Source organism: Dromaius novaehollandiae, chromosome 11, assembly GCF_036370855.1.
Source record: "Dromaius novaehollandiae isolate bDroNov1 chromosome 11, bDroNov1.hap1, whole genome shotgun sequence".
Classification (NCBI taxonomy): domain Eukaryota; kingdom Metazoa; phylum Chordata; class Aves; order Casuariiformes; family Dromaiidae; genus Dromaius; species Dromaius novaehollandiae.
This window is the reverse complement of record NC_088108.1, coordinates 4144133-4171204: the sequence shown is the minus strand read 5'-3', so window position 1 is coordinate 4171204 and position 27072 is coordinate 4144133. Positions and strand designations below refer to the sequence as shown.

At 51.0% G+C, this 27072-nt stretch overlaps 1 protein-coding gene and 1 long non-coding RNA gene across 5 annotated transcripts in view; one reads left to right on the top strand and one right to left on the bottom strand.

Moving 5' to 3' along the window:
• ARHGEF9 (Cdc42 guanine nucleotide exchange factor 9) overlaps positions 1–27072 on the bottom strand; it is a 207484-nt gene that overhangs the window by 118675 nt on the left and 61737 nt on the right. The gene's annotated exons all lie outside the window — the stretch shown is intronic.
• LOC112982907 (uncharacterized) lies at positions 7091–11283 on the top strand. Its single transcript, XR_003259102.2, has 2 exons — positions 7091–9352; positions 9496–11283. It is a non-coding gene; the product is annotated as an uncharacterized LOC112982907 (long non-coding RNA).

Genomic DNA, 27072 nt, shown 5'->3' with positions numbered 1-27072 from the left:
AGACCGGGGGGCAGTGACACCTCAGCTGCTTGGACCATATCTGGAAAGGAGACCTCGGTTAATCCTGGTTCCTTCCGCAGATGGAGAAAACGTCTCAGCAGATGGTGCTCTTCCCTCTGCCAAAGAATTAAAGCACACGTGCGATGCCGGGAGGGGGAGAGGAAGCCGAAGCCGCGTCCCCGGGGTGGGACCACGAGCTGCCACCCCGAGCAGACCCCACCGGGGTGCTCGCTCTGCCGCTGACAACCCTAGCGCCGACCACCGCGCCTCTGCCCGCGTCCTGCCCCGTGCGCCGTGCCGTGCCACGCGGGCACATCTTCAACGTCTACCCCAGCTGCGGCCGCCCTGCAAAGCAGCAAGGAGGGGGGATTCGCATAGCTTCTGTAATACCGTATAAATCAAAGCTCGGACGGCAGGGAGCGGGAGCTGTCGGGGGGGGGGGGGGGGTTAATCCTGTTGTGCTTGTTTGGATTCCACCGAGACAAACAAAACTTCTATTTTTAAGTGTATCTGAACTTGAAGCACAAAGAAAGACTAAAATCTCATGCCCCCGGCGATCACGTTGCAACCGCTTTCCTTTCTACGCGCATCTGCTCCACAGCCCAGCCTGCACTCCAGAAACATCCTCAGACTACCAGGTTGGAAAAATTAAAGAGAAACAGCCACAAATCCAGTCAAATCCCAGGGAAATCAGAAGCGGGAACACCAATTACCCCCGGCCACGGAGCAGACCTGAGGGACTGCCAAAGTTCAGCTTAAAAGATGACACATCAAATCCAGGTGTTCAATTCAATCTTACATAAGCTCTCTCGATCTGGAAAACTGGCCTAGAAAATGCAGAGACATGTACCTCTTTAGTTTGCCTCTCCGGGCTTCCAAATGAGCTTGGAAACATGGCTAAAAACCATGTTCAAAGTGTAGAAAAATCCCAGCAAATCCCCACCCCTTTTGCTGCTCCCTCTAGGGACTTTTCCGAGGAGCTCCAGGGCTTCTGCTCTCCAACCTGAAATTCAGTTGCAGAGGTCTCCTCAGACCCCGCCGGAGACACTGCCTGGCCCGGATTTCGCCTCGTGAAGATACGGAGGAAAGGAAAAGCGTCTTATTAAGCTGATGACCCACGGGACTCGTGTTCTTTGCACAAATTAACCTAGCGCGTCAGAAGTGTTTCGTACAAACCACCTTCTCCCCCTCGCCTGTCTCCCGAAGAAAGGGGAAGCAGCCTATCGAAGCCGGCATTCGCGTAACGAAGAAACCGATGCAAGAAAATCGAATGAAGCGGGAATTCCGGCTGGATACCAGCGGGTGCACGGATCGACGGCAAAACATGCATTTTCATCAGCAGTAAGACCCACTTTTTTTTTTCTTTTAAGAAAAAAGGTTTATGGCTTTCTTTCTTTCTTTCTTTCTTTTTTTCCAGACCAGGCAAACGAATGCCAACGGGCCTTCGTCCCCAACGCCCCCGAACCAGCAGGGCCACTCGCAGCGCAAGCTGGCGCGGCCCCATGCGACGCTACCCAACGGCCCGGTGGGGCCAGGAGGACACCGCTGCCACGCCGGCTTCTCCGAGGAGCACAGATCTGGGGCTAAACCCAAGGACTTTGGTGGCAGGGCAGCTCCGGGGAGAGGGAAGCCGGCATCCCAGCCGAGCAGAGCAGTGGACCCCGCTACGAGACCACGCATTAGCGCTCTCCCGGCTCCAAACCGGCTCCCAAGTGTGACGCTCCTGCCGCTTGCGAACAACGGGGCTGCTTCCCTTGACTTGCCCACGTTGCATAATTGGGAACTTTATTTATTTATTTCGTGCTAAGGCATCTTTTCATAACAAGAGAGACTACTGGAGACTGAGATAGCTTGATGAATTTTTCCTATTATCTAAGAGCTTAGTCACCCAGGGAATTAGTCATGTTCAAAATAACAGCCAGGCTCCAAGATATTTGGAGCAACCGTTCTGGAGCAGAAGCAGCTAATGTCATAAATACATTAAGACGTTGGCTTGAAGCATTTCAGAGATTTTTCAAGAAGTCTTTAAAAACAAAAAGAAAAAAGTGACTAGATGGAAGGAAATCAGGTTCCCAGCAGTTCAAACAAAGACGGCGGCTTACAGCGCCCTGCAGCCCCGAGCGCCGGTGGACCTTGCTCGGTGCCCTACGCAAGCGCGCTTTGCATGTCTAGGGCACTCTCCGATCAATGGTTTCAGCGGGTTTTACAGGTGTCCAAGACGTTTTATTTAATATACCCCGCTCTGCAAAAAAGAGCACCTTTCTGGCTTAGGTGGCCGTGCGTGGAGCTGATGCTGGCGCTGGCCTTGCTCCATCCTCCTGCGGGATGCCCAAACCGTGCGGCGGAGTGCAAAGCGCTTTTGCACATTAAATATCACTTAATTTGCAGGCGGATGAGCAGGGAAGAATCAGCTAGGTAAAACTCTACGAAAGTTTTCTGGCCGCTGAACTGCACTGCTCATAACCACCACCACCACTGGCAACCTTTGGCCCTTTATTCGGCAAATTCCTTTTGAACATATTTTAAGTTGTGATGATACGTAGTAGTTTACCTTTTGTTTACAATAGCCATGAAAAATATCAACACCTGATTATTTTAAATACTTGAACAACATGCCCTGTAAAAACCTGGCTTTAACAGACTGGGACTCTGCATCTATTGAAACCAATGGCTGCGCTCACTTTGGCTTTCACAGATACAAGACTAAGCCCAGAATTAGGCTTGGAGGAAATACAGAGGAAAAGAAGAAGAAGGAGGAAATAAATTGAGGAAACAATAAAATGAAGGTGCAAGTCTGTATTTCCTTTAATAAATACAGCCAAGGCCCCAGGAAAGAAAACTGCCCTCGTCAGATAAAAAACTACTTCAGAAAACATTGTATTACGGCACGATTTAAACCAATTCATCTGATTATCTTGACGGATCAATAGTCTCTGTGAAGAACGCCTAACCAAATAATCATCGCACTCGCAATGCTGATCCGGCGCTTATATTTATCCTCATCGCTAGCAGTGACAATTGCTTCCATCTTTCAGGGTTAGAAGCAGGCACTAGCAGAGTTTAGCAGCTCGGTACCAATGAAGCATGTAAAACACCCTCATGGGATGCTGGCATAATTGGCAAAAGATTAATTGTTTAAAAAATGGAAAGCAGCACATGCAAAGGAGAAAAAAGAAGGCCCGACAACTTAATATTATGGAATAATAGCTGGGTTTAAGTGGCTGGTTTAGGGATAAAGAGCCACCTGCCATCAGAAGAAAAGGTACTATCACTACTGAAATATAGTGACATGCTTCTTGGAGATAACTGACTCTGAAACAGCTCAAGTCTGATTCTTTAACCCATTCCAGTGCTGAGGATACTAGAAAACAGCACTTCTGATCAGTCGGTGAAGGTACTCCAGGTACAGACCAACGTGACCAAGCAGAATAAAGCCTGGGGATGTTACCTGAAACAGATTTCTACTGATGTTCTTTAATGAGCATTAATAAAATAATAATGGAGAAAAAAAATATGGCCAAAACCCACAATCAGTGGCTTACTGCTCATGGAAATTGGTCCAGGGTTGCTCTAGACGAAAGAGTAAGGTTCTTCATCGTGTGAGAAGTAGCCAAGCGTGTGCAAACGGACCAGCCAACCCTCTCCTAGGAGTAATAGTAACAAACCACTTCACGCTTCCACAGCAAATTTTGGCCAGAGGACTGAGACGATGAGGTCTGCACTGACCCGCTGAAGTGCAGCTACTTCTGGTGTGGGACATCTCATTCGCTCAGCAGAGCGCTGCAATACGACCCAACGTTTCACGTACAAAAAGACCGACCCAGCGGCAACGGCAGGGAAACCTCAATTCGGTGGACTCTAGCTATCTGCGCTGGCGTTTGGCCAGGACATCTGGACCAACGCTGCTTGTCTTGCAAAAAGCGAGCAGGATTTGCGGCGAGCGAGGGTCAGCAGGGCCTTGGCTGCCCGGCTCAGCGAGAGACGGCGCTGCCGCAGCTCAGCACCTCCCGGCGCCAGCGCCTTCTTCGGGCACCCGCAGAAGCGACGTCGCCCATCGAATCACCCAGGCCACGGCCATCCTGCCAGGGCACCGGCTCCTCGCTCAAAAGCTACTACAGAAACCTCCGCCGGATTAATCTTATTTGGTTCAATGTTTTGATGTGCTCCTATAATCCCTTTTCGTGTCATTTCTAAGCGACGCGGAGATCCACGGAGAACCTTCAGACGCCGCTGGGGTGGTTGAACCTGCCTGTAACACGCAGAAACCCCCCGTTTCCTTCTCCCCTGGCTGCAAGGGGCGATACCGGGAAACGCCTGGCGAGAGCCTGCTTCAAAACCAACCGCCTGAGCGTCGCTCCCAAAAAACCACGGAGATGTGTTTTAAACGACCGCCGAGCCAGCAACCGCTACAGCTTCTCTCTAAGAGAGGGCGAAGCTGGGACTGATCGGAGCGAAGTGGCCCTTGCTGGCAGCGGCCGGGCCAGGGGGCGAGAAGGGGTCAGGTTTGGGGGCAGCCTGCGCTGCGCCCGCGGCCCCCGGCCCAGCTCCGCAGCGGCCTGGGAGGTAAGAGAAGAAGCGGAAAAGAGCAGTATCCAGCCTCCCCCCAGTACTTTCTCCCAGCACGGAAATCCCTGGGGACACAAAGCGGCGGGAGGCGATGGGGCTGCTCGGCCGGCGGCTGCCGGGGGCCGCGGTGGGGCCGCAGCGCAGCGGGGCGAGGAAAAGCCCGGGGGGGGGGGGCACCGACCCCCCCCCCCCCCAAGCTGTTGCGAGGTGCCAGGCTAAGCTTAGACGGGCCCCTAAGGGCGCCGCGGCCCAGCCGAGCCCCCCCCCACCGCGGGGCGGCAGAGCGCAGGGAGCCGCCGCTGCGAAGAGGCGGCGGGGGGGGGGGGACACGGCCCCTCCCGGTGGGAAGTTTCCGAGCGGGGAGCGGGGCCCCCCGGGGGCGGCGGGATTTCCCCGCCTCCCCCCGCCGCCGAGCGGCAGCAGCCGCGGGGCCGGAGCGGTCCCCGGCGCTCCCCAGGGCGGCGTGTGCCAGCCCGGTGCCGGCGGTGCCAAGGACGCTCCGGCTTAGCAACAAATTCACCCCCCCCTCGCCGCCCCCCCCCCCCCCCCCGGTGACCCACAAACCGGGGAAGCGGCGGAGCCGGCGGGTCCCGCTCGCCCGGCGCTGCCGCATGCCGGCACCGGGGACCCCCCCCTCGCTGCCCCCCCCCCCAAAAAACCCGCCTCGCTTCCCCCTCCCCAGCGCATGCACACACCCCCCCCCCCCCCCTTATTTCCTCTCCGGCAGCAGCTTGGCAACGCCGAGCCCCTAGAAATGGCTACGGAGCGAGCGGGGCCGGGCAGCGCGGAGGCAGCTGCCTTCCCGGCCGGGCCGGGCCGGGCGCCGCAGCCGGCGGGGAGCGGGGAGCGGGGAGCGGGGAGCGGGGAGCGGGGAGCGGGGAGGGCGCCGCCCGCACTCACCATTCCCGAGCCATCCCTCAGCCACTGCATCCTGCCGCCGCCGCCGTCCCTATTAGCGGCGAGGGGAGGGAGGAAAAAGAGAAAGAAAAACCCCAGCGCTGCTGCCTGGCGAGAGGCGAGCGGAGCCCCCCGCCCCCGCGGAGCCCCGGCCGGCAGCAGCGCCCTGCCCGCCGCCTCCCCCCACCTGCGATTTTAGGGATTTTTTTTTTCCCAGGCCCCAAGCGAGGGATTTGAGGCGGGGGGGGTCCTACTCCCCCCCCCCCCCCCCGCGCTTTGCAACTGTGCGTGTCCCACAGGAGCGGAGGGGTGGAAAGGGGGGGGGGCAGCCAGGGAAACTTGGGGAGACCCGGCGCGGGCTTCGAGCCCCCCGCCGCGGGACTCCCGTGTCCGCCGAGCCGGCCCGGCTGCCGCGCTCAGGCCGAGGAGCCTCGGCTCGTGCTGACATTTGCAAGGGCAGCAAGGTCCCTCCGCTCCCCTCGGGCCGCCCGAGCCCCCTTTCGCCCCAAACCAGACCTCCCGGCCGGGACTCGGCACCGGGTACGAGACGGGTCCAGCGCTGGCTGGGAGAGACAACGACAGCACCTTGGGCTCGTGCGCCCGACGGCAAACCAGAGGGAACGCCGCTTCCTCCAGCCGGGACGCCTGTGCCCACACCGTTCCCCCATTTCACGGGTGACACACAAAAAAGCAAAGGAAACCCTGTAGAAAAAAGCTGCAGTCACCTCTGTCACATTTGCAGAGGATGTCAGGTGGCGTTGTGCTTTGGTTTTCTCCCCACACGCTCCTGCCTCAAGGGCAGAAGGGCATTAGAGCCTCCTGCTCCGGAGGAGCCCAAACTCTTCCTCCACCGGAGACCCGGCGTCGGGAAAGCCCACGCAGCCCCTCCCGCCTGCCCCTTTCTGCCCCTCCTGTGCCAGGCGGCTGGATGCGGGAGGACCCAGAGCCCAGGCGTGCTCATTTATTTATTTAAGTAAGACAGGACAAAAGTACAGGGAAGAGGGAACGGACGCATCCTTGCATCACACGGCCCCACATAGCCTGCTCTAGTTACATCAAGCCACATTTCATCACCTTTTATATAGACCCTGACAGCCATCGGTATTTCTGGAGAAGACTGACAAAAGTACAAGTGAGGAGGTAAATACTTATAGATGCCCAAACTCTGGAATTTTACCCAACTTTGCTGTGTTAAGTGACGGGAAACCCAGGTGAGTTACTTGCACCCAAAGAAGGTCTCTGGTCTGAAAATCCAACCTCCCTTCCCGCAAAGGGCACGTCGTCAGCCCGGGTCTCCTTTGCAACCCCTCGCCAGTGCAGGGCACAGTCCCCTGCTACAGGTTACGGCGATGGCCATGCCACTGCGCGGCCCTTCCCCTTCACTCTGTGTCCGGCCCCCACACGTTGAATTGCACCACAAACCGAGGGCAAATCAAAAGTAAATGCATGGAGAAAAATCAAGCTGTCCAGGTCTTCTCCTGTGTTCCCACCTCTCTCCCTGTAACCCCACCTCCAGCTGCAACCACAACATCTCCAGGACCTTCTCCTATTGCCTTGACGATGCTGTAATTACTTCACTTCCTTCCTACACCCTCTACCTCCCCTCTTTCATGGTCTCCCATGTCTTCTCTCCACCAGCCGGAGAAGCAGCACAGCGTGCCCCGGTGACTGGCACTGTCCTCCCCAGGCAAGCAGCAACCAGCCAGTGCCCGGCCGCCTCACGGAGCAGACGGCGCTTGTCTGAGCTTCTTTTCACTATCCTGTTTCTGGTGTTCACCAGCCTCAAAGGAACACCATTGACTTGAGACGGCCGTCAGATCCAGTGGAACTTCACCGACTGATTCAAAAGCCACCGGGGAGGGAGAGAGATAGCACCAAAGAACTGACAGACAGACAGACACCCTGCATGCAGGTGCAGCTTTACCAGCCTAAAAATAAAAGCAATGATCTGGGCTATTTGGCACCGTAGGGCAAACGTTTTTCCAATGAAGGAATCTTAAACGAGAGATCTGCAGTAACGTCAGGCGCACACGCTCAAATCACCCAAGCCAGACCCTCTCAAGCACACGATCACCTTAAAAAGACACGCTATCTGCATCACAGCAGTAACTCCGCTAACGTCCGTCAAAGCTGCACCCACCTTACCCTCGATAGGACAAATGGAGGGAGAAGCTGGGCCACAGATCCCACTCAGTTGCTCTAGTTGGTAAAGTGGATCTGCAGGAGGAGGAGGACATTTTGCGTTGAGGGTTGTTACGCACAAGCAGAAATTAGGCTGATTTCTCTCCTCCCCGCTGTCAGCTGTTGATTAGGCCTATCAATAAGGCTAATATTCCACTGTTCACTTTCTACCCCTTGTTTACACCAAGCTGACGTGAGAAGTAAATCAAAGGTTAATTCTTGCTCCCCAGGAAGGCGACAAAAAGCAACGCGGACCAAAGATCAGCCAAATCCTGGAACTGGCTGCGGTCTGCCCACGCATCCAGTCTCCCCCAGACCAGTGGGGCAGCGATACCTCACCGGCACAGGAAGGCTCAGAAAGCACCAAGCTGCATTTCCTCTGCCAAGGAAACGCACCTCCGCTGCTTCGATCTATACGCAAAGCAGCCTGCAGTCAGCCAGCTGGGCAGAGGACCAAAGCCAGAACCTCTGCCAGAGCAGGGTGCGGAATGGGAAGAGACGCCCGCGAGCCTCTCCGCCGGAACGGTCCTGAAAAAGGGGACGGCACTTGTCGTGCTTGAAAGGGCGCTGAGTCTTGGCTACCTCGCGGGGCATTTGGAAAGGGACACTGCGACCAAGCGCTGGCGAATGCACCGGGGGAAGCCTCAGCGGGACACACCAGACCCTTAGCATTTCAGCCGAGGCACCGGTGCTGTGAGTCACGCAGAACACGGCCGAGCAGCGCGACAGCCAGGGCACTCGCAGGAAAATCCATATTTGCCTAAGGCGGAAACAGAAAGTCAACTTCAAGCGTACAGGATTTGGGCGCTGAAACAGAGTCCGCATTGCAGGCCTGGGCTAGCTCCTTCCCTGTGATTTAGCTGGCAAAAAGGTGATTTTTGCAATGACAGTGAACAGCTCACTACTGCTCTGAATAATTTGGGGAAACCGCTCCGTTCCTAGAAGGGCACAGAAGAACACCATTTTATCTAGTTTTCATTACCACTCCCCATCGGCCATGAAAGGTGGGGATGTGTCACAACCACACGGCAGGACACCCAGCACGTTTCTGCAGAGGCTCACGTCGGCGAGGGACCTGCCAGTGCTAGCCGTGGAGCCCCCAGCCATAACTCACACACCCGAGACAACTCCAAGCAGCACCAATTCCCCCCTCAGAGGCAGGGAGTATCTCCGAGAATGATTTTGCTTAGCTGGGCAGAGCAGGTCCTTGGTTTGTCCGGGGGATAACTCCAGGAGACCCTGGGAAAAACTCACATGCACAGATTTCTTCTCAGTACTATAATGTCGTTATGAACTCGTTCTTAGCTGAACTGCGGCCTGATCACGTTACGGCTCTTGTAGGCCCTAGAACTCCCTGTCCCTACAGAAGAAGGACTAAAAATGGCCGGGTGCTTTTCAGCCTCTGAGAGCTGCATTTGGATTCCCGTTGCCTGGGTGATCCCTTTTTATCGTGGCCTTGTTCGTCTGGATCAACCAGTTTTTGAGACAATCTGCTGGCAGACACTGCTTTTAGACTGAGCCCTGAAAGCCTCCACAACCAAGAGCTTGACCTGAGCCGATCATCCTGTCCCTCGTCATCCTCGGTAGCTGGCTACAGACAAGATAACGCCAAACCACAGGCAAATCTTCCCTCCAAAAGTCTAGTCCAGTTTGGGGACTACTGCCTACTGCTGCGTGACTGGTATTCATGAAGTGTAGTAACCTCCAGGTGAGTAGAGACACGTGAAGGCAGAGGCAAGGTTTACCTGGAAACGGCTGTGTAGTAGCAGTTGTGACTGATGTAAGTACGATAATTGTTAGATTAATGCCACTTTTCCATGCACAACTTTTTTTTCCCCTAATTACTTGCAGCTGGAGAGACTGATTCAAAAGCAAAACAAATGGATATGAGCAGAAGGATGCTTACTATCGCATCACGCCGCTTAGAAAGCAAAAAAGGAATCTCCATCCTTAGACCTCATCAAACACCTCTGGAGTCACGCAAGGGACATACTGAGATTTTCATGACATCCCCGCCACAATCTGCTGTCCAAGACCAATCCTAAACGTGACACCGGGGTCTCAAACTTGATGGTAATTTTCTTCGCATCTGTGAGAGCAGTAAAGGGAGCACAGTAGCATTACAGGCTTTCACCTGCCTCTGAAGTCTTTACTATATCATATTACAGTGTCACCACTGAAATCTCCTTTAGAACTTCAAGGTCTCCTTTCTTTAATCCCACCCGGCAAAGACCTCCCCATTGCATCCCCAGACCTGAATTGCCCCATTCGAGCGGCAGCCTGACGGCGCTCTTTGGAGAGCCCTTTCCCACAGTGATTATTTCATTGCTGCAGAAGGCAGATGTTCTTCATTACACATTAGAGAGCACAAATATGTTCTCTGTTGAGCTGCAAGGAAAAGGCGCCCAGTCCTACAGGTTAATTAGTGAGTAGGGTGGGGGAATTTGTCTAACCTCTACTAGGAATTATCCAACGTGGCTTTAAAAAAAGATCAGCTAGGCTGCACAACTGTGGAACAGGCACCTTCCTCTGGAAGAATAAATAAATAAATAAATAAGAAAAACCTATGCAATACTTCAATAATGGTCCAGTGCCTCTCAGGTTAGCTCAGCAATAACACCGTGCTTTGGGCTCTTCCAAGGTATTATTATTATTTATGCTACGTTACAAGGTAGTTTGTTTGATCCTTAATTGGAGGTGACATATTGAGAAGCCCCAGTTGCAAGCAGCCTCCTGAACTAACTCTGACACAAAGATTGTTCTAGTCATAAATTATAGGACACGAACAAGTGCATAAAACTAATTTGCTCTGATGTAACCGACCAGGATCTTGCTGTTCACCCTGGAAGGGGGAAAAGATTGGTATCTCCCTCTTGCAGCTGCAAACAAAGGGCACGAGGTCTTCCAAGGACTTGCCATCAAAACGGGCAGAGACGCGCACGGGAACCCAAACTTGCAGCACCCTGCTCTGAACCACCTCTCCAACCCGGACCAGCTGCACGCTCTATACGCTGGCACAAACTCTAGCTTTATTCCTAATTTAATTAGATATACTTGGCACTGTGCATTATTCGGTAGGTTTATACTTAGCAGTCACGGCGCGAGCGCAGGCGCCAGGCGGGTTGCAGGCAGAGGTGCCCAGCACCCGCAGCTTGCTCCTCGGGGAAAGCAGGGCTCGCGACCTAACGGGCCTGGGCCACATCATCCGGGGATTGCTCCCCAAAAAACAGGATTTTTGTTTTTGCTGTCCTATTTTAACAACAAAATGAGTTTCGAGTTGTGAAGGGAAGCAAAACCGTAACATTTGATTTGCTAGCATCCTTCAACTTTTTCCGGCAGTGGCAGTTCTGAAACTCCCACACCTGCTTTAATTACGCCGCGGCAGGCTGTTGCCAAGGAACGCGCTCTGCTGCCAAGGCCTCTGCTTCGGAGGCGCAAATTAATAACCTGCAGTCAAATTAACCTTGCGGAGCGACGAGGAAAGCACCCCGGCGAAGGTCCCCAAGCCCTCGAGAACCCTCGCCGGCGTTAAAGCCTTCTTTATGTCCATCTGTTACCAGCAGTGCCCTAGTTCTGCTTATTCAGGGAAAATCCTATGGAGATTAAAAAAAGGAATAAAACTAAATTTGAAAAAAGAAAGGTTGTTTTTTCTGGCTTTTTACAAGTAACAGAACGCACGTATTCAAGTTTAGCTTGTGCATTTAGAGAGAGCTCCGCGGCCATAAAAGGTTCGTAAAGGGAAACAAAACCTAAATATTACTACGCACAAAACGACCTAGAGGGAGACGGTTCCCGACCTCCCCTGGGCCCCGTGTTTTCAGGTCGGAAGGGACCAGCAGAGCCATCTACTCTGCCGCCTGCCTTCTCCCTCCCGCCTGGAGGGGCCGTCGGCCTCCAAAGTCCTGGCGCCTCCATCGCCCAGGCGAGGCCTTAATGAGCAGCTCATATGTATCCGCTAAGGGCCATCGATGGGAGGTCACTGAGATGCATGGAGCAGAGGAGTCTTTTGCACGCGCCCGGCAGTCTTCTAGCTCCAGTAGTAATGCAAGACGTGGCTCTGGAGGCCGGGTGCAAGCACCTGCGTTTGCTTTGGGGCTTGGGTTGGTCTGAATCTGGAGAAAGGGGGGAGGCTCTTGGGGAAGCGAGGTGCGCGGAGAGAGGCACGGGGAGGCCAGCTCCGGCCGTCTGGGGCACCCAACCACCGGTGGCACCGAGCAGCGGCTTTGCCTTCCTCTCTCGGGCGATGCACATCCAGTCCTCACGTGCCCACGCCTGATTAGAAGGGTTAGGAGAGAGATGTCCTCCTTTGCCGCTCCGGGCCGCTCCGGGACCATGGCCTTCCCCGTCCGGCAGGGCATTGCCTTGAGTCACCCACCCACCAGAAGGAAGGACCATCACTCACGAGGAGAAGTCCCATCGCCCATACTGCCACAGCCCCACAGGTGTAGCTGTTCAAAGCCACCGAGCATGATGCTTCCATCCCAGGCCACTTTTCAAGACCGCTTCGAGTCCTGTGGTCCCCTAGTTTTATTTATTATTAATGATATTTATACCTCCCAATCACATTTTCATTGGCACGGCCAGCCCAAGGGTGCCCCTACCACGCTCTGCTCGCCGCGCAGCGTTCCAACCTCGTTCCGTTCGGAGAAGCGCACAAAATCGCCCTTCGGGCAGCACCCTCGGTCAAGCTCCGGGCCCCGTCGCCCTCCCGACACCGCCGCTCCTCGCTGGCGCCCCTTGGAACCGCCGGGACTTCATCCGCCCGCAGTAACTACCGCTGCTTTAATTGCCAACGAGCCGAGAGCCCTCTCAGGCTTGTTTTACTACTGCCGAGGAAACCGGCCACCGGCTCCAAGAGCCTCAGGGTCGCGGGGAGGAAGGGGCACGCCTCTCCCGCTGCTCGGCGTCGCGGGGCAGCAGCGCGTGTGGTAACGCGGCCGGGACAGGCGGACCCAGGAGGAGCGAGACGGCTCCCCACGGAAGTCGTTCCCCAGCGGGGATGGTCTAACGGCACGTCCAGGCTGTGAAACAGGGGCAGGGATCAGCTAACATCTTGCAGAGCATTTACAATTTTGGGTCGTAAGCAGATGGAAGTCCACAGAGCTCCAGTCTCGGGAGCAGTTACACAGGGGAGGTCAAGTAAGCGAAGGGGTTAAAACCAGCTCTGGCGCTGCCTGGAAAGCCTTTCTGCAGAAAAGCAATTGCTTCGTTAAACCAACATCCCCACAAGCACGCGCAGCCCAAGTGCGGAGCAGTCTCTCCCTCTAGCGGCTGGAGGCTCGGGAAGGAGGAGGGCAGAAAACGATCCTGCGATCCCTGGGAATGAACAGAGTTGTCCCTCTGTGCCAGTGTCCCCAAATCCCCGCCGCAGAGCCGTAGGCAGAGGCTGCCCCAGCAGGCGCTAGGGCTGCAGCAAAGAGGAGGTGTTACAGCCTCGGGGACAGCCGCCCCCCGGCACCGCTACGCAGAAGAGGCTGCAATGAGCCAGCATCTAAAATTCATCCCGTTTTCCCCGGATGGGTACATGTTATCACTCCAGAGTCACTCCCTCCCTCACGTCCTCTGCCCGCATTTGTTTGTTCCTCCTCTCCGCGCTTATTCCCCGTCTCAGACCCCACCAGGCCTGCTCACACGTCACAGCGTTAGCGTACGAGGCATAAAAAAGCCACCCTGAGATGGTCCAGCTGCGTGAAGAGAGCAGCGGCGGGGTGAACCGAGTGCAGCCATTTGAGATGATACACTATGAAAAGCTCCACAATCAAGTTTTTCTGAATACACGTAGCTTATTCTTTTTATTGCTCATTGTTGTATTGCTCGTTGCTCTTAAAGATGGCAAAATACTGCGATATGCACCACATTTCAGGCTCCCAGGTTTGGTTACCTGGCTTCTCTATTTATAGGAGCGCCGGGACCCGTTTCATGAGCGCTCTGCCACTCCAACCATCACACAGGGACAACCAGTATAGCACAACCTTCATTTAAAATAAATGTAGCCTTGTTTAGAAGTGCAACATTCTTGGAAGGAAGGTGACACGCTGTACCAATTCAAGACAACTCCTTTCTGCTACCTGCAATAGAGGGCTCCCATCTCATATACTTCAGCTGAAAAAGTCTCACTTGATAACAGACGTCATTATATCAGCACAAAATACATGTGTGGGTTTTATAACATGCTGGGTGAATATTCTTGACAACAACTGCAAAAACGTGCTTATAAGAAAGGGCTGGGGAGGGAAAGGAAGAAAGAGGTGAGGGACACTATCCAAGTGAGTCGGTGACTTGGATTCAAAGGCAACACACGCAAATACTCTGCATTTTCCCCAGGCTTCTGTGCCAATTGCAAGCCCATCCGCATCTTTCCAACAGCCTTGGGGAAAGGGGGTGAGGGAGCCCGGAGCAGCAGCTTGCCGAGCTGTGGCTTTTGGGAGACCCGGCTCCTCACGCGATCACGACCATTCCCGTGGTGCTCTGGTAAGAAGCGGATGCAGGCCAGAACGCATCCACACAAGCAGGCGCCTGTAAGAACCAATGAGCCAGGCAGATGTTGAAAACCACATATATGCCAAAATCCCATTAAACCACACTTAATCCGAATCCCATTGAGTTGCCATGTGCCTTTCCTGCGTTTCCTCCCCAACCACTGCCGGTTCATGAGACGCTGGTGTGAGCCAGCTGAAGGCTTCTCCTCCGGAGCCAGCCTATGGCACCAGCTGTCCGGAGCACCCATCAGGCACAGCCAGCGCTGGTCCCCAACAGCCGCTTGCAGAGAAACCGCGTCAGGCCCGCCCTTCCCCTTCCAAAACTGTCCCTTGCCATGTGGCATTTTCGCTTGGCCGTGAAGCTTGTAATTAGGGCCAAAGGCTCCTTGGCATCACTGCTCGAGTACAAGGGATTATACAGATGCAAAGAATTTAAGAGCCCATGTGATGTGAAACGAGAACGCCATCCATCACCTTCCGCAAGGCTAAATATACCGTTTTACTACGTATTTGCCTACTTAGCTAGCTCAAGAGCAGTCTGCATCAGCCCCTAAAGGAGATAGTTTGCTATTTATATGTATAACGTGCTTGGCAATTTTTGCCACTAAAACTCCATAGCTGTATTATACATGTGGCTTCTCATCCTTTTAAACTCCAACATGGGAGAAATCTATATTTATATATAATCTTCACAGGTTCTTAGAAAGGGATGTTGTCAGACTGGATGAGTGTCCTAACACCTCTGAGAGTGTAATTCTTGTAAACTGGGGATTTTAACAATGTTTTAGAATATGGGATGAGAACTAAGTTATGCAGACAGCCATTGAAAACTTTCATTTATGCCACGTACGAGAATGGTAGATTTGCGTTTAACCCTAGATTGTCACAAAACGGAGATGTACGTAAAGTGCCTCAAGAAAGAAGTATGCACGATTACACCGGCGAGCCAGGTAAGGCTGCAAGATCAGCTTTTACAATTATTCTCCAAATCTAATGCTTATGGAAACACATCGGGCAGACACGTTCATTCAAGCAGTAGAGACGATCACTGAGATTCGTTACAAGCTCAACTGCAAACAATTCAGACAGAATCCAAGGCGCAGTGCTAAAATAAATGCCGGCTGTGTGGCCCTTGCTTGCTTAGACTCAGTGCCAGACCGGGCATCTAAAAACATATGAAACGCACAAGATGGTCCAACCAAGACGCCTCGGAGGCTATAAAGGCAGCTAGAAAAGGCTCTCGAGCCTGCTGAAGCAAGCGGTCTGCTTGCCGTTCACCACCTGGATATTGCCGGGTTTGGGTTTTTTGCAGAGGGCTGGGTTTTAAGTGCCCAGGATTGTTTATAAAACACCACTTCCCTTAATTAAACAATGTTGTGAAAACACCAAAATAACCTTTGGGGCACAGCAGACTAACTGCACAGAGGCATTGCAAAAATATTCCCGTGTAGAACGAAAAGCTGTGAAACACATGTTCTTAAAAACGAAACGGGTGGCTCCCGTTTCCCTCCGCTCCTGCCTTCTATTAACACGCTCCGAGCTCTGCCATTATCCCTCTTTGCATCTGGATAAGCACGGGTGCACAGTTTGGGGTACATAAATACTTAATGCTGGTGCCTTCAGTGGATAGTGACGCTCAGACGTCAGCGCCACCATAAAGAGACTTTGATTAAGTCTCCTGCAAGCTGCTCTACTAAGAGCGCGCCGATCCCACGCTATTCACAGCTAGGAAGCACGGGGAGTGCTGCCTCCGCATCTCTCAATGAACATGGAATAATCCCACTGATATACAGGCCTCTTCCTTACCAAGGCACAAAAAACTCTACCAAATTTCCTCCAACTTTGAAATGAGGCCACAGCTTGGATGAAACGTCCCAGCAACCAGTACAAGGCAACACTAGCAAGGGAAGAGTCACAGCGTACCAGAGGCATCCAAGCCATTTGCAAACAGCAGCTAACCATTCATACATTAAGTATCGCATAAGTAAATACCTACGTGATTTCTTTCATTTCTAGAGTTTCTGGTCCAAAGATGCTCTCACCGACAGCTGCACAACCTGACACAGTCACGTTGGTTGTAGCTCAAGTGCATCAGCCAGTGGATTGCTATTACCCATCGACTCAGCTGGCAGATAGGTTTTACGGGGTTTTTGTATGTTCTTTGGGATTAATTGTATGTAAAAGGCATCTTTGCAGCACTCTGACAACTACAGTTCACGCAGACATACCCAGGCGAGCTCCGAACTACCCAAAAAGGGAAGTGTAGCTGCATCAGCAAGGAGCTCTTGTTATATTCAGCATCTTTATGACATTAAACAGATTTTCGCATGGGAAGGGGTTGGAAGCACGCACTGTACAGCTAGTTTAAGACTAGCTCAAATACACGCAGAAGTCCATTTAGTGAATGCATTATTCCAAGGAGGGCAGCACTTTGTGTTACTGGAGGCAGTGTTATCTATTTACCAGAAGCCTGAGGCTGTGACCTATTTTTACCTGCATATATAGACTCTTAACAGGAAGATGCATATTGCTTGAACTCGTTACAGGATGATATAAATTGCTAGTTGCTGGCTGATAACTTTTTGCTCTTTGTGAATCAGCCTTTTCTTCATATCCAGTCACTTCCACATGTGTTGGAGAAAATACAATCCATCGCAAAAGGTGGGGAATTTAACAGCAGTACTGATACACCACGAGATCACGGTGTGTGTTTGGAGTCTGGGTGGCACCTGAACCTTTCTTGTACTGCAGGACAAATTCCACCGAGTAACATCGAGTTCCCTCCTGTCCTCTCCAAAAATAACAACTCGTTTGTCCCCATCAAGACCAGCAAGGGGAGAAATGCTGTCATAAAAATCTTTCTAAGCACATTTACCATGACCAAGTGACATGACTTCACCCTAGACAAGAAACAAAATAGCTATCTTTTACGAGGAGAGAAATTTGTTTAATCGTGAGGGGAAGTCAACCTTTCCAACTCAAAATTAAGCAGATAGTTCTTTACCCCTGTCCTGATTACACCAGCAACTCTAACTGATGCTCAAGTAGATGGGCTTTGGTTAGATAGCCTCCAAAACATCTCCTGGGTTTCTTGAGCCCCAAAAACTTTGCTCAAAACCAAAGAAGAACTGGTTTTCAGCAAAGATCCCCAGAACTGCTGCTCATTTGAGAATGTTTTCCTGAAATTATTTGCTTTGGTCCCACCTGGAACCAGAAAATCCTTTTGCTGAGTATTTCAGAACCAGAAAGGGTCCATTTTAAGGGGGACCCAGCACTGAGTGATTATTCATCACCAGTTTTATCTTCTCTCCACAGTCTCCAGTAACGATCTAGATCTCCCTCTCTGACATTGAGGTTTTAAAAGAGAGGCAATGGGAAACCTCTTTCAAAAAATCAATTAACTCCACCAAAAAAAAAAAGAAACAAAAAACGCAATCAGTGCTTTTCCTTGCCCTGTATGCATCCCATTCAAGGTAGCGAGCCTGGATTCGACATATTTAGTCACCATGGTATAGCTGCTCAGGCTTTTTGGTCTGCCAGTTGTTGTTCCATTCCTAGCTTGTGCTCTTTCATTTTTTACATGATGCTCAGGCTCTATTTTCTGATGCGACATAAACCGCCTAGGATGATTTTGGCCATGATGGATATGAAAGCTGCATGAAGACAGAAAATGGCTCATTAAATTCTTTATTTCTTTTCCCCAGAGCTTTTTTTGTTTTTTTTCCCCACCCTTTCCTTCTTGTATTTGAATGTTATTTTTAACATCTAATAACAGCTCTGTTCCCCCACCCGGAGCAGGGCCGACTGCTGCGAAACCCCAGGCGCTCTCTGCTCCCATTGACTTCAAGCCCACATAAATCGGATTGAGGAGGGGGTCTGTGCTCCAGCAGCTCTAAGTGCTCACTTTTATTGCAATGGTCTTAGTGCTGAACATTACAGGACCTCAACTCATTTTATGCTCATTTACAGGAATTATATACAATATTCCCTTTCTCTTTCACTGAAATGGAGCTAGTTGTTGAAGGCAACCATTATTTGGCAGCCCACAGAAACGCCATACAATAGGTTAAGCCCCAAAGTAAAGAGCATTCGGATGCACAATGTTCCACAGCCACCGTGGAGCTGATCAGCAAATTGTGGCTTTGGCGCAAAAGGCTTGTGGATATTAAAACAGGCTCTTAAAAAAAAAAAATCCAAAGAAAAATTTCACTTTCAGTTAAAAAGCTAAAAGCTATGTTTGTTGACAAAGACACTTCATTATGGTTTGGGGCCTTGGAGCTTTCTGATTTTTATTTCTTTGAGCCTTCTCCCTCAGAAAGGAGAAAAAAATCTCCAGAAAACAGGGGAACAGCTTTGTTGTAAATATAGTTTTCTGACAAAAAAATCCACAGTCTTAACGGAGAATAAATATGCAAGCAGCCCTTACCAAACTGTTGAGCATAGTCCCACGGGCTCCAGCAGGACTCTAAGAGACCAGTAACATTGGGGTTTATGTTGAACGACAAAAAACTCTGATTCTTGGTGAGGATTACATAAACCGTTATGTAACGGGGACGCGGGAGACGAGCAGAGCGTTTGGGTAAAGGAGACGAACTACCGGCCCGGCAGCTCCCCTCCGTCTTCTCCTGCGAGAGGGCAGAAGTCCAGGCGCAGACGGACGGCACCCCAATAACCCCCCCGAGCTCCCCAGTGCCGGCGCAGCACCCGGCTCGAGCTACCCCGGCCCCGGCTGCAGGGCAGGGCGCTCCGCGAGAAGATCGTCAGGAACGAAATAGCCTCGCTCAACTCCGCCGGCCCGCGCGGATGCTTTCCCCATGCCTCCTGTGGGGATGGGGGCCCACGGGAATAAAAGCGGTCACATCCCTCTAGCTGCCACACGGACGTTCCTGGCCTTTCCCACTGCTACAAATAGGGCAAATGGGCTTGTTCGTGCATGCACATATATTAAAATATATTTTTTAAATATTATACAAACGCACATTTATTTTGGAGAGAGACAACTGTCTGACTAGAGGGCCAAATCCAGAAGCGGTGCGAATGGCCAAGTGAATGAAGCTCGAATACTGGAGCTTGTGCAACACATCATGCAAAAAGCCAAGTCCTACAGACAAGGCGCATCTCTGTGCGAAGGGGCTACGTGCTTAGCAATGGCACGTAACCCCTTCCTGAGCTCCCCAGTACAAAAGGAAATCTTCGTCTGCACGCCCTTTGTCAGAGCTTCGTCCCCTGGAAGGCCATCTCATCCGGAAGCCAGCACGGGACAAGGATCCAGCTACTGCTCGACTGTCCAGCATCCCATGAAACATATGGGATGAGCAACTTCCATAAGCTTCTGCCTGGAAGGATATTTCGTACACATACCTGCATATCGCAAAAACCCAGGCTGCTATCTGATCTTCAGGAGTCCCTAGTAAGATGCACTGCACAGACAGATACTACAGCTACGCCTATCTTATCTGACATACCAGTATTTTTCCCTATTTCCTTCCCTCTTTCTGCCTCTCAGCAGGAAACCCAGATCAGCTCAGGCTTGGTTCAGTCTTACCACACTGGCTAACAAATATGGCTTAACCCTCCTCATGTATCATCTCAAAACACCGCACCAGATTCTGACCCCTGATAAAAGCTGCCTGTAAAGCTGTCCCAAGCTGGCAGCAGACGATTCCCTGCAAGCACCCAAAACCACAGAGTCAGAAGCCCCAAATTTCTTCCTCGCCTTCCCCTCTCCAGTACATGCTGGGTTGCATTAGGGAAGCAAGGAGACATATTCCCAATGTGCTCTGCTTGATATCAAGTACGCTGGTATCAGATCAGTGTTACCAACAGAGGATCTGATCGTTCAGAGAAGTCCTGGAGAAGTTTCCTACATGGGGTAGTGCTCCTGCTGCCTGCTGGGACCACAAACACTTGTAAGGGGAGACACACACATACGAGCGTTCCCTATAAAACAGGCAGATTTTAGTAGTATCTTCAAATTGCTACAGAGCTCACTGACAAGGACTTATTCTCGGTGATCACAAGAGGACTCTGGGTATGACCTGCCCAGAGAAGCAGAGGTACAGCACAAACGCTGCACCCTCTTTCATATGAAACAGCTAACGCTCTACGACTAGAGCTGTTTCCTCACATGTTGGTTGGAACAACAGGGCAATTTATCCTTGGGGAAATCACTTTTATTTTGTCCACTTGCTCTGCCTGTTCCCTGGAGGAGCTGGCTGCTTTCTTGAGTTTAGGAAAACAATTGAACACTGAAAATCAGTGTACAAGAAGCTTGCTGGAAAGTCGTGCCTGGTATGTTTGTACAGTACAGTGCATTGATTAGGCTGCATACAAAGTCTTTCAGCACATTAAATTGCTTCTCCCTGAAAGCTCTCCTCCCACTGAGTCTGCTAATTGTTTCTGCTTTTAAAAGTTATTAGTGATTTTAGTGTTGGGCTTAGATGCTTGGGTAATAACCCCTGAGACTCCTGAACAGGTATGGGATAGGCACCAGTGACAAAAGCCTTACTGTATCATTCAGTAAGCATGGCTTAGAGAAACCACCTCCCCAAAGAGGTGAAAGCATCAGCCCATTCCTTAAGCTACACTGTCCTAAGGCCAACTTCTGCCCCAATATAGGATCCCACGTGACTTCTGAGAGCAAACCAGCACTTCCACTGATGCTAGGACACCTTGCGTAGTGCAAGGCCCCCAGACGGACATGGAGACAAGGAAGCCTGGGCCCTCGGTAACCATTCGCTCATGGACATTGATACCTGGGCACTTGGACAAGAGGCACTAACTGACGCTACCACTGCAGTGGAATGACCAAAAAGACATCATTCCCTGTAAGGAATGGCTTTCGCTCCCCACCAGCAAGTTGGGCAGGACAGGCAGGAATGAAGCAGCCCATTTCTCAGCACAAGCCCCCTGAGCCATCTGTCCTGCATCCACCTCCCCCCTCTTATCTTTTCCATGAACAAATTGTTATTTCTTTACCCCTTTAGAAGAACAATTTTCCTTTGCAGTGTGGTGACCAACAAGCTCCACTCCCCACCTGCAGGAATCTCGCTAAGCTCAGCTGGAAGCTGCTATGCTTCTGCCTCTAGTGTATATAGTCAAAGGGAAAGACTGGGCTTCAGTTCCTGCTCTGGACCCCTCAGTCTCCAAAGCCATTCCAGAAGAGCTGTGAAGGCAGCACGCTTAGCTTCAAGCCTCAACCCAAAGTACACACTTTCAGGCTGAAAGTGTGTCCTGCAACATCACTTCCAGACTCTGAACCAAGCTTTGGGAATCCAAAATCATCCCTTGGCTCTCGCTGCTTCTCCCAGTCTTATGTACCGTCTTGTGCTGCTCTTTCAGAGACAACGTTTGCTTTAACAACGCACATTCCAACAAATCAACATACATTTTTCTTTCAGCAAGGCTCTCTGTCTTATTCCCAGATGTGCACTCATGTGCCTCTCCCACCTGCTTAGGAAATCCCTTTTGGAACTATACACCAGAACATTTTAAGACTCGTGAAGTGATACAGCTGGGGGTGAGGGGGAGGTGGGAGAGAAGAAGGAAAAAAAAAGAGAAAGAGAGAAAGCTGCCTGAGGGCCTTTGAAATGGTAAGCCAGCAGGATGAATCCCCCCCAGGTGCAAACGTTTCTCCAGTTCAAATGATTAGTGCCAAGTATTAAACATCGATGACAAAAGCTCCCTCACGTTTGGTCTAAAATAAGAAGTGCTCTGGGAAGACACGGCCACGCCAAAGGCTTCCCTCACACCACTCTGAAGCACACTCTCTTAAAAGCAAATATCGAGCAAACCCGAAAGCACCTTCGGTGCCACGGGGCAGTGATGAACCGGGGCAGGCTGTTCCCACACAGCGACTCAAAATAGCGATTCTCCATCGGGACAGGTGATAAATCTCAGGCGGATGAGTCAAGAGGAGCGCCAACCCTTCTGACCTCCAGGGAGCAGGCGGCAAGGCCAGAAGCCAAAGAAGGGACATTAAATCCCACACTTCTTGTTCTAAGCCTACTCAGCACGAGGACACAAGTCAACGTGAAAAGCAGCTCATCCCACATACACCTTCCTTGGCAGCACCTGGCACTGGGTACTGCCAGAAAAAGGATGCTGAGGCAAGCCTGAAATGCCACGTCAGCACGAGGAAAATCTATGCAAGCCTAGAGAACAGGAAAGCCTGTGGTTTAATTATCATATGAGCACGAGAGTGGGAAAGGCTACGGACTGGTTTTCTACTCAATATGAGGCTTAAACACCTCTCATGGGAGAATCCCAGACTGCACGGCGAAACCAGAGGGGCTCTAGAAGGTGTCAAGTCTTTCTTTCACTTCTTTGAATCATTTTTCCAAACGCGCTCAGTGATTTCCAAACATCTGCATTTCTGAAGAGTGAGCTCATTCCAGTTTTAAGGTTAAAAATGAAGCGTTGGCTACTCCACTCAGTTTTCCCATGAAGAGCGATTCCAAAACAGGGTGCAGGTACCCTCTTGTAATGCTGAGCACCCCAGCGCAAGGGTAGGAAAGGTCCTTCAACTTTCTTGGCGAGATAAAGTGCATGCTAGAGAAAGGAGTCTCCAATTGGCAAATGTTAGCAAAACTTCCAAAACATGCAACAAGAAGTGAAGAATGAATCTCAGACGTTTACATCCCCTCAAGACAATTACAAGTGTGTAAAATATCTCACTATTGGGAAAAAAAACAGTAAGGGATGAAGTGTTCACCGAATCAGGCACTGGAGGGTATAATATACTGACAGTAGTTTCACGCATATTAGCGGCCCCCTTCCTAAAAATCGAGGCACTGACATATTCTTACAGAGACAGAAAAGCGGCAGGTAAACAGAGGACCATGTGCAAGCATTTTCCTCTGCTGTTCATGTTCCTCTCACCTGGCCAGCCTGAGCTAAGTTCAATCACATTTATTTTTTTCAAATCAAACAGTTAGTTCAACTGAGCAGACTGAAAGTTAAAGTCACAGCCAAAACATGAACGCTACAACATGGTTTCCAAATCTACTTTCACCCTCTCCTCCTTTTGCTCTTCTTTTAGTCTCTTGGGTATTGATTAATTCAATCTCACTGTTTTAGCTACTGAAATTAGACTGCAAGATCCTTGGAGCAAGACCATTGTCATCTTTTAAATGGACACAGATTTTGTGGCATATCGCTAGATGTTTTGAGTGTTTACAGCATTATGGCCAATCCAGTAAAGTAGACTTCAAAGTATTGCAAAAATCAGACATGCACTTCAGAGCTTTGGGGGCTGATGTAGCAAATGTAATACTAATGCCGACAATACACTTCAGTTACTGATACTGCAAACATCATGAGAACCGATGACAGCACAACAAGTGCAAGAAAATAATTAGCATTTAATATTTCATCCAAATGCTTAATTTTTAAGCATTCAAGTTGTCAGTTGTTTTTTGTTTTGGTTTGTTTTTTTAATTATTCAGCTGGTTTTACAGCATTTTTGAAAGCTTCTTTCCATGCCTCGGCCAGTCCCTGTGCCAACTGGCTTCCAAGCGACACCAGACGCTTGATGTCTTTCAAGATGGCTGCCATCAGCCAGCAACTCCGAAATGGCCTTTTAAATTAAAAACGCCATTCTTGACTGCAACTCGCATTTCGTTCACACGGAGAAACATCTTACCTTGAGCTCACAGGCTCCTGGGAGAGGTACCACGGACCAAGCTTTGCTTCCAGGTCTTTCAAGGACGCGACAAGGGAAGCTGGCAAAGGGGTCCGGCTCTGCGCGCCTTTGATCCACACTTCAAGAACGCTTCAGGCTGGACACCTCTCCGCCAAAAGGGGCAAAACTGTTCAACGCTCGAGCACGGCTGCTAGCAGAGAAGGACCTGCCCAAGGGGTTTCTCCTGCCTGTGCCGGGCAGCTCTCACCGGGGCAGCGCCCGCCCTCCCTCCGAGGCGGCGGGCAGCCCCTTCCTCACGCCGTCAGCGCGGGGGAAAGCAGAAGCTACGTCAGTCCCTGCACTCCTGCCTTCAACCCAGGGACAACCTACAGCTCCTACAAAGAGCTCGTCGCATCCTTCCCCACCGCGTTGATGTCCATGGGGAAGCGAGAGGCAAAGCATCGCTTGCTCCTCTCCTCCCCAGAGACGTGTGAGCTTTGGGAGGACAAACCAGAGTCTATCTTGACCCGTGTCTCACTGACAAAATTACCAGCTAAGGGCTTTTCTAGCTGGCGATGTCAAACGCAAAAGGAGCGCGCTTGTCTGTCCGATCCCAGGTGCAGTTTGCAGCGTGGCAGTTAGGAGGATCATCCTTCCCTTATAATTGGAGCAAGCTTTCCGGGGATGTCACTCAGAGAATAAACATGAGCCTGTGCAAGGCATTTTTACACTCGCTTGCCTGACTCTAATCTGGCCTTAAGCATTCCGAATGTGATGCGGATGAGAAGAGTTAGGACAAGATACGCTATTAAATCCTGGATAAAACAATCCTACCAAAATTCTGATTCTGTGCTCGAGCCTCTATCGAAGTCATCTCAGGACCTGTTCTACCCAACGAAACGAAGAAAACATGCCCCGTGACTATCTGCGTCACGCCGGTGGAAGGCAAGGGAAGCAGCCCCCAAACAGCAGCGCTCAGTTGCTTGCCAAGATTAAATCCACTCTCGGTGCTGAGTAGCTTTTAATCCCTTTGGCGCTGTCACTTCCATAACCACCTGTTTCAATGCCTGCCCACAGCAAGGGCAGGTGATGCTGGAGCTTCTCAGGGCTTTCAGCACGATCTGTACCGACACAGTCATCAGTTCACCTGGAAACAAGGACACTCAATTGCATTTTTGTTTCTCCAGCTTCTAAGAAGGAGATGGGGGGGAGCTAATATTAGCTCTTCCAGGAATAGTTAGGTGGCTAAAAAGAGAACAAAGGTGATAAAATAGACTGTGTCTGCAGCAGCCAGAGAAAAAGATTCATTCCTCCAGCCCATCTGTTTTTATCGCCAACAGCCTCTGCTTTTCAGTCTCACTTGATGGAAGATCAGGGTAAGACACCTGGGTCAGCTGTGCGACATCTGCAGTCAAAGGAGGACAGGGTTAAATGCACCTCAGCTAAAACTAATAGCACTGGTAGGCTGGAGCCTTCTGCAAATATATGCAAGTCAATAAGGAAGGAAGAACCTCTGGGCAGCTCAAGAGGTTCTTCCTATCAAAGACCGTAAACCACTGCAAATCCAGGTGACAAAGAATAATGCAACACTTTTGAAAGCCCTCCCTGAAGAACCCCAAGGAGAACTGTGTGTTTTGCAGATTCTCTGTTTGAGAGATGCTACCAGAAGGGACAAGAAGGTTTTGACCAAAAATCACAACCGTCCACACAGACCTGGAATGGGCCCTTGCTCTCCAGTGTCCTCTCTGTGTAACCGGGGTGTGTTTACCACACACATTCAGATCTTTCCCTTCTCTCTTCCTTTTTTCTGATCCTACCAGGCAGTACTGAACATGGTCAAGAGGGATCCCTGAGATCAAATGAATTTTGCTCCTTCTTTGCACTGATTTTCCCAAGCTCCTTCAAAGAAAGTATTTGTCTCAAACTAACTCCGACTTTTTAATGACAAATCACTCCGAGGGCTAAAACATCCCCTGACCAAAAGAGAGAAAGATCCTGTTCTCCAGTAAATGGAAGTGAAGTGGGTTGATTCCTGCCTTGCCAAAGCCCTGTTGCAGCTGAGTTAAAGCATCAAAAGCCATGACTTAAAATTCCTCCTGGGCATCTCACTTTCAAATATGGGTTTGAAAGCGGCAGGGAACTGCATAATTTCTTCCCATTTCCATGACTGCATTTTGCTTTTTTGGGCCACCATCAGGCCTTGGTTTAATGGCTTGCAAATTATACACAGAAACACTTATATACTGTACTAAGTACTAGAGGACTTCCCTCCCCCCCTTCTCAGAAACAAAGGCTTGACATGTCACCACCTTTTCAAGCCTGTCATGAATAAGCCTGCTTGGATGACTATAATTACAGGAATTCAGTTGCGTCTTTTGTTTTGTTTTATAAGCTAAAAAAAAGAAATAGGGAGCTGGAGGAAATGGAAAATAAAAGACCTCTGGATTCAAAGAAGTTTTCCAGGAACAGTATGAGAGAGGGTGGAGAATTGCTGTCTGCAGGAACAGGAGTTCTCGCCTGGGGTTAGCAGTGCTGGACAGTCAATAGGGAAAGGATCCAACAAGCGACAGGGCTACAGAGGAAAGATGCTTGGAAAGAAATTACATCCCACGACTTCAGCCGTTCCGTGAGCCAAGAAGCCAGAAGTGGACAAGCTGTATCCAGTACGTGTGTTCACGCAGGGTACCACGCAAGGAAGGCTTGCAGAAGGAAAGGGCCAGTAAAGTAAGTGTTGGCATCACTGGAAACAAGGTGCAATTACAGTTTCTGAAGGTCTTCAGCAGGGGACCCCAATGCTCTGTCCCTCATGCCCCAACAGCAACCCCAGAAGGCAATACCCCGCTTCTCAAAGCAGAGCTGGGATACCACCTTCCTCCAGCAGTCTCAGCTGAATTGCACCATTTTTGTAGACTTCAGTTTAGGCCAGGATTAAAAGAGGAATCTAGAAGCTCAAAGTTGCATCATTTACGATGACTCACACCAATCATCTACCTTGCCCGTCATCACCACACTGAGAGTTAACGTCCCCAGGGCCACGTGCACGCTGACTCGCACACCGAGCAGCTCCACGAAACTTGAGGAGTGACGCAAGGGCAGAACGGAGCTTTCCATGCGTTACCAACCGTGTTGTTTCTTTTGGCCGCCCTGACCAGGAGAGGCACCCACCACCTACCGAGGGCCAAGAGAGAGACAGAACATGGGGGAAAAGCCAAAAACATACCAACAACCACAGAAGCCGTTCCCAGCGCCTCGGCATTAATTTCTTTAGCGTAACAAGAACCTCAGCTATGCGATGCAGCCCTGCCATCAGTCAGGACAGCAGAGAGG